General features: G+C 43.0%; 1 protein-coding gene across 1 annotated transcript in view; it reads right to left on the reverse strand.

Annotated features, from left to right (window-relative positions):
* Positions 1-11,007, reverse strand: part of celf4 (CUGBP, Elav-like family member 4) — a 90,733-nt gene that overhangs the window by 55,907 nt on the left and 23,819 nt on the right. The gene's annotated exons all lie outside the window — the stretch shown is intronic.

Raw genomic sequence — 11,007 nt, forward strand, 5'->3', positions numbered from 1 at the left:
CGTAGAGGCTGTATTTAGAGCATGCAAAATCTACTGTCTCCTCCACTCTTCTCTCCTCCACTCCTCTCCATGCCACAGCAGAGGGAGCAGGAGGAGAAAAGGGGGAAAACGAGACAGAAAGAGAGGGACAGACACAGCAAAAGAAAAAGAATGAAGACCAGATGCAGCGAGATGACACACTGATAGTTTACATGTCAAAGTGGGTGAGATATCAACAACGTGAGCAAGAAAGGAGTAAGAGAAGGAGAATGGAGTATGTGTTTGTATGTGAGTCTGTCAGGGGAGGGATTCTGTGGCTAGAACAGTAAATAACTTGCATGAAAATGAGTGCAGCCGGGGAGCCAGAGGGGGCACAGGGCTCAGAGTCTGTAAGTAAAGAACTCTCTGCATTGTGATGAGGCTGGATTTGAGGTCTTGTGCTATTTTAACCTTCTGAACCTGAGGCAGTCTTTCACTCACTTGTGTTTCAGCTGCATATGCCATATATTGTTATTTTAAAAGGGCACTCACTCACAGTGATTTAGTATTGCACCTCCAAGAAGTTGGAGAGATAGATTAAAAACACAGCGGTCAAAATTGGTACAGGAGACATCCTGAAAGAAAAAACAACCTATCCTTGGATCCTATGTTCTCATCATCCAAGAAAGTCTTTTTGTCAGACCATAACCCGTAAACATCTCAAACAACACACAGGCTTTCAGTTTTAAAATCTGTAGTCTCCAAGCTCAAGCCTGATGATGTCACTAGTGGTTATTTCCTCACACCTGACCAAGCTTCATCAGAGCCATACAGTAGTGCATCTTTTTCCAAAGCTTCATATAGGTCTGGTGTTGTGCTCATTGACGGCTGTTTCACTAGTTGGAGAAACAGTTGAGCCAGAAATGATTCTACACAAAAATGGCAACAATTAGACTGACACAGTTTGCAGCTCGCAGAAAGAGCTATACAAGCTGAGTTCTTGATATCTTGTCTCTTGCTGCATCAATTTTGTTACAAAAAAAGGAAATTTTCTGTGATTATGAAGCAAACAGAACTGTTTTGAGCTGAGCAAGGAAAATTTAAGATATATAGAATTGGCATGAAATTACATGTAAGTGGTCCTCTACATATTCTTGGACACTTTGAATGAAAAATACAGTATTTTAATGGCATTTGTGTCCAGAGGATTCGAGGGGTTCATGCGGGTAGTGGGCGCTCACAGTGACTTTACTCTTAGATTGAAGCCAGTATTTTGATCTGATTTTGAAGGAAAAACTCCCAGCGGTGATGCCGTGGTACAGAGCATTGAAAGAAAAATGTTTCCACCAGACTTCTTGCCTTCATACAAACAGAAAGATAGCAAGCATACAAGAGAGAGAGAGCAAGAGAGAGAGAGAGAGAGGGGAAAGGAGAAAGAAAGACTACATCTCTGGGCAGTGCCTATTGATCGCCACCCGGCACACATCACCACAACTTTCACAAATTGCTATTGAGAAGTGACCTGTAATGCAATTACTGGCCAATCCGGGGCCTTGGCTGCCATCAATTATTAAAAGCTGCCTGAGTCGTGGCCCGCTATCCCGCCTCAGCTGGTGCGTCGTGTCATTATCACATCTGCCGGCCACCAGCTGGCCAGCTGCTACAGCGGGGTCTGAAATAAGATTTGCGAGCGCTACTTCCCACTCTGTCCGACATATCAGATGATACGGGCCAAACAAAGAAATTGAAATTGCCATATTATATATTCCAAAGGCTACAGTGAAGGTGAGGTGGCGAAGGTCACAAAATAAAATGAGTTGTGTTTTTTCTTGGCACACTACTATTGAGCATGAGAAGAGTCAACCCCCTTTGTGAAGACTGTGGGGTTAGTTTCTGCTTTATAGGAACTTTTAGAAGTAGAAAAACAACATTAATATTGCAGCATGGCTCACCACTGGGTCCTAGTTTTAAAAACATTCATGCCAGCAACAAAATCAATGGCTACTGTTTCTACCTCTAACCTGCTTCGTCTCACTGTCTTCTAATCATTCCCTATATATTCCCACTTTGCTACACTGTTAGCTCTTCTGTAATCACTTATACATTCCTTGAACAGTTTCTGCCATCAGGGTTATGATGAAAGAAGACAGAGAAAACAGCAATGCAAGCATTGCATGATAATGGCCCTTTGCTTTGAACTGACACAATAATTTTTCTTTTAGTTGTTCTCATTATAAAAGCCCTTGTTCAAACTGGGCTCGTGATTTTTTCCTCTCCAGCCATTGTGAAATAATTTATTTGTTATATAGCATAACACCAAAGGAGTACTTTAAAATACTGCTACCAAAGAAGAAGCATTGCATCTTGAAAGCAACTTTAGCATCAGTTTTGAAACACTTTATTTTACTCGCTTTATTCCAAAGTTCTATAAAACCACTTTGGAAAATAAGCGCTACCTAATGTTCATTGCTTCAATAAAGCATCTCAAAGAGACTTCTAATAAAATCATCTGTGTTGCTAATGTGAAAAAGGGCTTACAGTAAAGTTTTCTCAGTGAACTCATTTCACACAAGCAGCTTTCCCGAACTGAAATTCTTCACTCGAAAAACCAAAAACACTGGATTAATAGAAAGAACTTAAGAGTAATATAGAAAGATAGCTACAAGAGGCCGGTAAAGCCTGAGGAAAAAAATGAAACCACTGAATGAAAATGTTCTCTGGTGTTTCAAAGCCTCTGTCCTGTCCCGCACTGACAACTAAGGGAGAGACATGGGAGTAGAACGGCGTAGTCAAGCTGCACTAATGCGTGACAGAAAGAAAAGGTATACAGTATGGGCCATAATATTCTCAAACGATCAATAAAAACAACACTCTAATAGATAAATTATATTGTAGGTGTGACTGATTTATTGCATTTTATTGTTTTCAGTTATCTGGTCTCTGTTCCTCGAAGTTTAATGTGCACGGTAAATTAACTGAACAGGCTACAATAAAAAGATCAGACAACACTGCACTTACTGTTGTGGAAAGACTGTACTGTACTGTATGTGTGTGGGGGCTTAAGAGCATGGAAAAGACAAGCCGATATAGCAGTGTGACATACAGCTATTCAGAAGGAAGAAAAAAAAACCCAGACTGGCAGGATATTTCAAAGCAGCTGGAGTCAGGCGGACTCAATACAGCAGCAGCAGTAGGAGGTAAAAGTTTGACAATGGCAGAATGACTATCACATCCAGCTTATGGAGATGCTTAAATCTGTGAACTATACGCACGACCAGGGCTGAAGCCAGGCGCACACTGGTTGGGATGCTATTAAAGCTTTTTTTTTTTTTTTTTGAGAAATAGATCCAGCTGCAGCAGCCCATACTTCTGTCCTCTCCCCAGCGACAGTCATAGCCACTGCCGGGTTTATATCAGTAAGGAAGTGCAGGGCTTTTGGGGTTTATGAAAAAGCCCAAATCATCAAGAATTGGATGGATGACTTCTCAGCACTTGAACAATAATGTGGCCATCAGAGAAAAGTTTCTGTCAAAAGAGTGAAGAAACTGCGCCTGTGCCTGACTTTTTTTTTTTTTTTTTTTTTTACCACTTTCCATGCCGGTGCATACATGGAGGACTCCTAAAGTGCCAGTAGTGACATTAACACTTTTAAAGGCTCAGTGGAGTGGGCAACTGAGGATGAAGACTCATCGGTGCAATGTAAGACTATGCTTTTGTGGATCAATACAAACTCAAGGAAAGGACAAGTTGATTTCAGACTGTGACAATAGCTTGAGCCAGCAATAGATGCTGAAAAGAGTTATGGCACCTCTGAAATGTCTGAGGTGGGGACACGCTTTTAGAGCGAATACAAAAACATTTGGATCACCCGATAATGGCACTTACCAGAGGTGTTTTGAATTGCTCACACAGTTCAGTCCATTCCTTTAGAGAGCATATCACACTTTTTCGCACTGCTGGCTGAGGACTTCATCTTTTCTGTCAGCAACAAATTGTAGTAAGATTATTTAAAGGGGGGGGGGGTGTTCTTTCAAATTATAAGAACCATTAGTACATCATGACCAAACACATGTCCCAGTGGAGAATGATAACTGGGCATTTTGCTAAATTATTATTTCTTGATACTTACACTGGAGAGTCCAGGCCAAAACTCCAAACTCTTCTTTTTAAATGAGATTATCATCAGAAACGGGTTTACAGCTGTGCTCAGTTGTATGAAGGTATGTAATTTCACATATGGACCGTCAATGTATTGACCCAGTGGGTAGCATGCACCACTTCTGCAAATTCGTTGGATTACTGGACTAAAGGGAACTGCTGCCTCCAAACAGATGAATTTCTCTCATTTGTACAATCTGCTCAAACTCCACTTGGCAATGGGAGGTTGTAAAATCAGGCCTAGAGCCCAATGATAATGGGAGTATTCAGACTTTATATGACAAAAGATGGTGTGTAGGCTTGTAATGATCTTTGCTACAATTACGGCACCATTCATGACTCACTCCTTAAAGGGTTTTAACGAAAATGATGCTGTATGGCCAAAAGTATGCAGACACCCAAACACTACACCCATAGGTGACGGGCCGGTCATTTCATAAAGTGGAAATTTAAAAAAAAAAATCTTCTCTGTATTTTATGATTTGCCAGGTGGTCATGTTGGTTGTTGCTGTTGCTGTCTATAGTGTGAGCATTATGCTTGAAATACCTCAGTTCATGTGATATGTTGTCCGACCACAGTGGAAGGCAAAGTGCTTATAGCTGTTCAGAGTGACCACACTTGATGGTGGGGTGAAAAGGCAGCCATCACAGAGTGGGGCAGGACAAATGAATGATTCAAATTCATTCATAGTGTTGCACTTGTTTGTCCTCACAAAAAGCAATGGAATTAGTTGTATGAAGAATGACAGAGAGCTTGAGAAAGAAGCTCAAACCTTGTGCACCTTCTTTTCTTTTCTTAAAGGTTTTTTTGGGGAGTTTTTCTTTATCCAATTCAAGGGTCTAAGGACGGAGGGGGTGTCATATGTGGTACAGATTGTAAAGCCCCTTGAGGCAATTTTGTGATTTGTGATGGTGGGTCGTATGAATAAATTTGACTTGAGGGCGTGCATGAATGTCGGATTGTGGGTTTCGGAAAGTTACACAAATTGGCAGACACAAGCCCCCCCAATTCTCACACTGGAAAAGTGTGGCAGGAGGGGGCTTCTAATGCTATTCAACTATCCAACAAGCGTTTCAGTTGGATTAAACTGACAGCTTAAGCCCATATGGCCTGGGCACTATGTGGTGCAGGGCAAAAATCAATCAATTAATCAATCAAACCGAAACCCTAGGCGTTAATCTGCTGCTGTGACAGCCTCTACTCTTCTGGGACGGCTTTCCACAAGATTTTAGAAGCTGGCTGCAGGGATTTGCTCCCATTCAGCCACAAGAGCATTAGTGAGGAAGGTCACTGATGTTGGGCGATAAAGCCTGGCTGACTGTCATTGTTGCAATTCATCCCAAAGGTGTTTGATGGGGTTGAGGTCAGGGCTCTGTGCAGTCTAGTCAAGATCTTGCAACACCAAACTGGTAAAAACCTTTTCAATGGCACTTTGGTACGAATGAAGCGAACTGAGTCGTACCTGGTGAGAACTGTTCTTTTCGATTATTTCACAGATAACACATAAAAAACAAGATTGAGGTAAAAAGCTAGAATATAGCTGGACTGTGTATGGGTGTGTGAAATTGTGATCAATTTGTTACAGGGATAATCAATTCAGTGTGCGATAAATTTGGAACGAGCTGCACTGTTTGCTCCGATTCCGATTCTGACAGCCAATGGAGAAACACTCAGCCAAACAATGGTGTAACTTCATCAGTCACTCAGCCAGTCAGTCAGGGACAGACATTTGTGTTTAAAGGGCTGGCTCCCCTGTTGTGGTCCAGCCAAAAAGAAAAAAGGAAACGAATGGCTCTTGGAAAGAGACGGAGCCATAAGATCCTCCTCAATCCCCTGAAAGAGCCATAATTCCCATCACTAGTCTAAAGTATCATTGCATGCTGTATCATTAAGATGGAACATGACTGGGACTGAAGGGTGAAACTCAATCTAAAAAAAGCCCCAAACCAAAGGTACACAAAAGTATATGAGTGGGGCCATATATTGTATGTGATCCAATGATACTGAGGCCCGAGGCTGTTAGAAGAAAAAAAAAAGAAGAAGAAAATTAATGAACTATGATGAGCTTAACAACAAACAGTGGAATCTGTGTTTAACTCTGAATTTATTACAAACACTACATTCAGAGAGTCTCTCTGGCTGTTGTGGAGACTCATTTGAATTTTTATTGCAGACTTATGACCTGCCAGATTCAAGCTGCATACTGCCTCACTTAAAAGCTTTGCTCCGCTTTGGACACTGGATACTGTTTATTCTTTTGTTGCACTGACTACTGTCAGTACCCGCCAGTCTTCTTCTTTCTACTGTTAGACATGCAAGACTAAAATAATTAGGTGTATGAGTTCACAAAAAAAAATCTGTGGGCTTTTGCTGAAGAGCATATGCGTATTGACGCTGTGTCGTTTTGGGCCAAAACTTGCTTGTGCATCACTCCAGCATTCTGTCAATGACTGTGGATTCATTAATTGGAGCGCGCTATGTGGCAAACGGTTTTCTTTTTCAATAAGGGTGATTAGGATAGTTGATGAGGTGATGGCGTGGGGAGAAGAAGGGGATGTTTTAGCTCCAGGGCCTGCAGCATTATTCATGTGGACGTGCAGCTATGCCTGCTGCACACTGCACCACTAATCTAAATCTACAAAGAAGGAGTGAATGACTGTACTTGTGCACGCTTTGGGGAAACAAATCATAACTGAGCACCACCAAAACTCCCCCACCAAACACCCCTTCACCCACTTCACCTGGGGAGCCTGGCAGTTATCGACCAATGAGGGCGACTTATTGAGAAAAAGCTGCCATGAAACTGGGTCGCAGGAGCCAATCAATGCCATGGATTTCTTGCCCTGGCATTATCTCAACTGAGAGGAGGAGGGGGGAGGGGGGATGGGGTGAAAAAAGAAACAGACACAAATCAGTCAGTATGGACGCACCTCGACTATACTTCTCCTCCCACTCCCTCCATCCACCCACTCTCTCCAACCTGCCTTCATCAGCCCCTTCCTCTCTCCTCCCTCCTGCTATTCATTTGCTTCCCCATCTTTTCTGGTGTTTGTTTGCCCCTGGGCTGAAAACTCTGTGTGTGTATGTACTCCATTATGTGTGTGTGTGTGTGTGTGTGTGTGTGTTTGTGCGTATATGTGTGTGAAAGCTCTCTGAAATGACGCATTGATTCACAGTGTTCTATATTTTCTCATCTGGCTCACTATTACAGTGCGAGTCAATCGACGCCGTATTTCTCTCTCGCTCCTTCTCTCTTTTACTTTCTCCCTATTCCTCTCCACCTCTCTCTCTTTCTGACTATCAGAGTATCATGTTGTTGAATGGGAGTGTTTACGAGGAGTGTTGTATTGCTGTTACAAGAGCAGGGTTTGGGGTGTCAGTGGATATGTCGTGAGTATCACTGGCAGGTTTTGTACCTGTGCTTGCTTGTGTGTATTTATATGCATTTTTTTCTTTTTTTTTTTTTACTTGGAACATGGTGCTAAGTATTCAAGAGTGCATGCTCCTTTTGTGCACTGTGTGGGGGCATATGGTGCTGCTGAGGCCTATAGTGTATATCTGACAATATGTTTGAGTGAATGCCAGATCGCTTTATTTTTTTTTTATTTTTTATTTTTATTTTTTTGCATGTGAAAGTATTTATATGTGTGCGGGAGGACTTGCTGGTGGGTATTTGCACCCTGTACTAGCTCGAGCTCTGCAACTCCACCCTGTGACCCACCAAACACACTCAACCACACACACGTGCACACACAAAAAAACACACCCTCCCACTCATGAGGATTTTTGCCAGAATCAATAGAGGCTTTTTAATGCCTCTTGCTGTAGTATGAGTCTGAAACTGGAGCGTGGGATCACAAACACGGCAGTCAGGGGCCCCGACGTTTGGGACGTGCCCCATTTTATGGCCTGTCTCACGTCGCCATCTCTGAAAAAGAACCCCTCCATTTTTCACCTCAATAACTGTGGACTTAAAATAAGAAAACTTTTTCCACTGGTGGTGTCTTGCTTTATATTATGTTGTTCATGCTTGTGTTTTGTGTGTGTTTCCAGGAATGGAGGGATTATGAAACAGGTACGACCATGCTTTTTGTAATATTTTGTAGGTTTAGTGCTGCAGTTGGATGGAAACTGCACCTAAACATCAGTATTTTGTTCATGCTGGAGAACAAGATCCTTTTCAAAAGTTCTTCCCAAAAAAGATCCACACTGATGCACCTTTCCACAGATATTATACACACTACTGTAGGAAACTATTGAAAAATATTACAGGAAACCATCAAAGAAAACAGAGCTGTTCTGCTGCCAAATTGCCTTACAAATGTGAGTGTAGACTTACTGTACCTGCTAAATATACACTGTTGGAAAAAATACAATAATATTGGACAGGACTTGATACTAGATATTAAAGACCTCAGATTGGGATCAGGAGAAAAAAGACACGATTAAGACAGTCATACTTTTTACTGAGCACTTTGTCTTTTCGCCATCACTCCTAACAGTGGCTCTTGGTTAACGTTCCCACAAGCCCTCGGGCCCCCTGACCTGTGCTGTTCTGGTCTTTCTTTGCGTCGTGTTGGTTTATCACTCAAATGTGCCTCTTGAATGTTTTCATTGTCTTCAAATAATGCAGTGACACTGCTTCCTGTGCCAGGATGGTTGATTTAATTACGTTAGCAGATACTTATTTTCTATCAGCATAATCCTGTGCACCTGTAGTTTCACTATAATGGAACGAGGGATGTGGAAACAATCCATCTATCAATGTCAGTGTCACTTTAACATCACTTGTCGCTTGTTTACCCAAAGTCTCTCCTGACTCTGCACTCACTCACTTGCACACAGACACACGCACACACACGCACGCACGCACGCACGCACGCACGCACGCACGCACGCACGCACACACACACGTACACACACACACACAGCCCCGTTAGTACTTTGTCTGAGCTACACCAACAGCCTACAGCCATGCTTACAGGGCATTTCCACTAGGAAGCCAAATCCCCTCTTCTCTCGGCTCACCTGGCAGCGAAAGAAAAAAGAAGACAGCAGAAAACTTTTTAAATATAAGGGTTGGGGAGCAACTTTGATGATAAAAAGCGCATCAGGACGCAAAGTGAAGGGGAAAGAGGCTTTAAGGGGAAAAAAGGGGATTTCATTTGCAGGGTTTTGGTTGTGTTGGCCTGTGAGTGGGGGATTGATAGAGGATGGAAGGAGGGAGAGAAGAAGAAGAAGAAAAAAAAACAGAGGAAAGAGGGTGTAGTCGTGCACCATAAAACGTCCCACTGCCTTTCCCAGGGCCAAGTCCTCGCTCTGTTTCTAATGAACTCATTTATTCTGTTTTGCTGGCTTTACCTCCACCAGCAACAAACGACAGCCTCCTGGTCTGCCTCTCTGAATGCACTGCTTCAGGGTTTGTTGAGCATCTAGGTCTGTCCTATGGCATTACCTTTGTTTACTTAACGCTCACCATCGATCAAATGCAAACCTGAGACTGTCCTCCACTAGCAAAGGCATTGCTAATTAGCATTTCCTTCTAAAACAACGTTGATCGCAAGTGACTGATTAAATTTATTTGCCGTTGATGCATTAGTATGTAGTGTGTGAAGCCAAATACAGTCTCTTTCCCTTAAAGATATAAAGACAGAATCCTTAAAAAAAGGCAGTTTTTTGTGCCCGTATATTCTGGTCCGTGTCAAACAATAGCAACAAAGGCAAAAACATCAATCGGCAGCACATTTTGTGTGAACACAAAATCGCATTCTGGTTTTGGCCAAATATTTAATCTCTCCTCCTCTCTCTCTCTCTCTCTCCCTCTTTCTCTCGCTCTCTGTGTGTCTCTGTCTCTCCCTCCCTCTTTCTTTCTAAATAATATGCCACTGGGAAGTGAAAAAAATGGAGAGCACGGATCCCCACTCCTCCGCTCTTCTCGGCTGCACGTCTGTGATGTCATAATCACTCACATCAAAGGCTGTGCGCTCAACACGGCGACTGTCAGCTTCCCTGGAGGCGTCATTAAAAACGAACAGAGCAAACTGAGCCAGGCCTGACAGAGACGCATCAAAACTTCCTACCACGCACATACGTACACATGAGCAGGAGGTGAGCGTGCACGGGGACATTCCTGTGCACGTTACGTGCAAGCATGGATGCATGTGCATTCAGGTGCATGCACACTTAAGCACATGCTAACTGATACGCATCAGAGAAACACACGTGTGCACACACTCACACACACACACAAACACACACACACAAATATGTAGTCATTAAATCATGTATACTCTAAAGTAAATGCTCAAATCCATTGTACGCACATGCAAAAACACGCACACGCACACACAGGAATACTGACAATTGAATATATTCCTCTTCTCTGTGACAATGTCACAACTCCCTCGTTCCAGCGTGCATGAATAGGAGCTGAGCATTAAAAACGAGACACGCGTTGCTTCCAGCTGCATCGTACATGTGAGTGGTAACATCCACAGCATCTGTCGTGAAGATGTGCTGTCGTGATGTACATTCATGATGCACACTCATGTTGTTGCCAGTCCGAGGCATAATGCAGAGCGTGCACATAAATGTACAAGTAGCCTACATCCACCCGCCTACCCGCTTTTCATCCCTCTCTGTCTATCTCTCACACACTTGCCCACACACATGGATTCACGCACGTACACACACACACACACACACACACACACACACACACACACACACACACACACACACACACACTCATTTACACAAACTGGAGGAAGGACTATAAATAGTATGCCTATGATGCGATGCTGTGTGTGGTTTCTCCCTATGGGTTTGTGTGTGTGACAGTCAAAGTGAAGAGAGCGGGAGGCAGTGAAACGGGGGGTGGGGTGTCAGTA

Source organism: Seriola lalandi, unplaced genomic scaffold (assembly GCF_002814215.2).
Source record: "Seriola lalandi dorsalis isolate HSWRI2012SDOR001 ecotype SW California unplaced genomic scaffold, Sedor1 jcf7180002054864, whole genome shotgun sequence".
In the NCBI taxonomy this organism is placed as follows: Eukaryota; Metazoa; Chordata; class Actinopteri; order Carangiformes; family Carangidae; genus Seriola; species Seriola lalandi.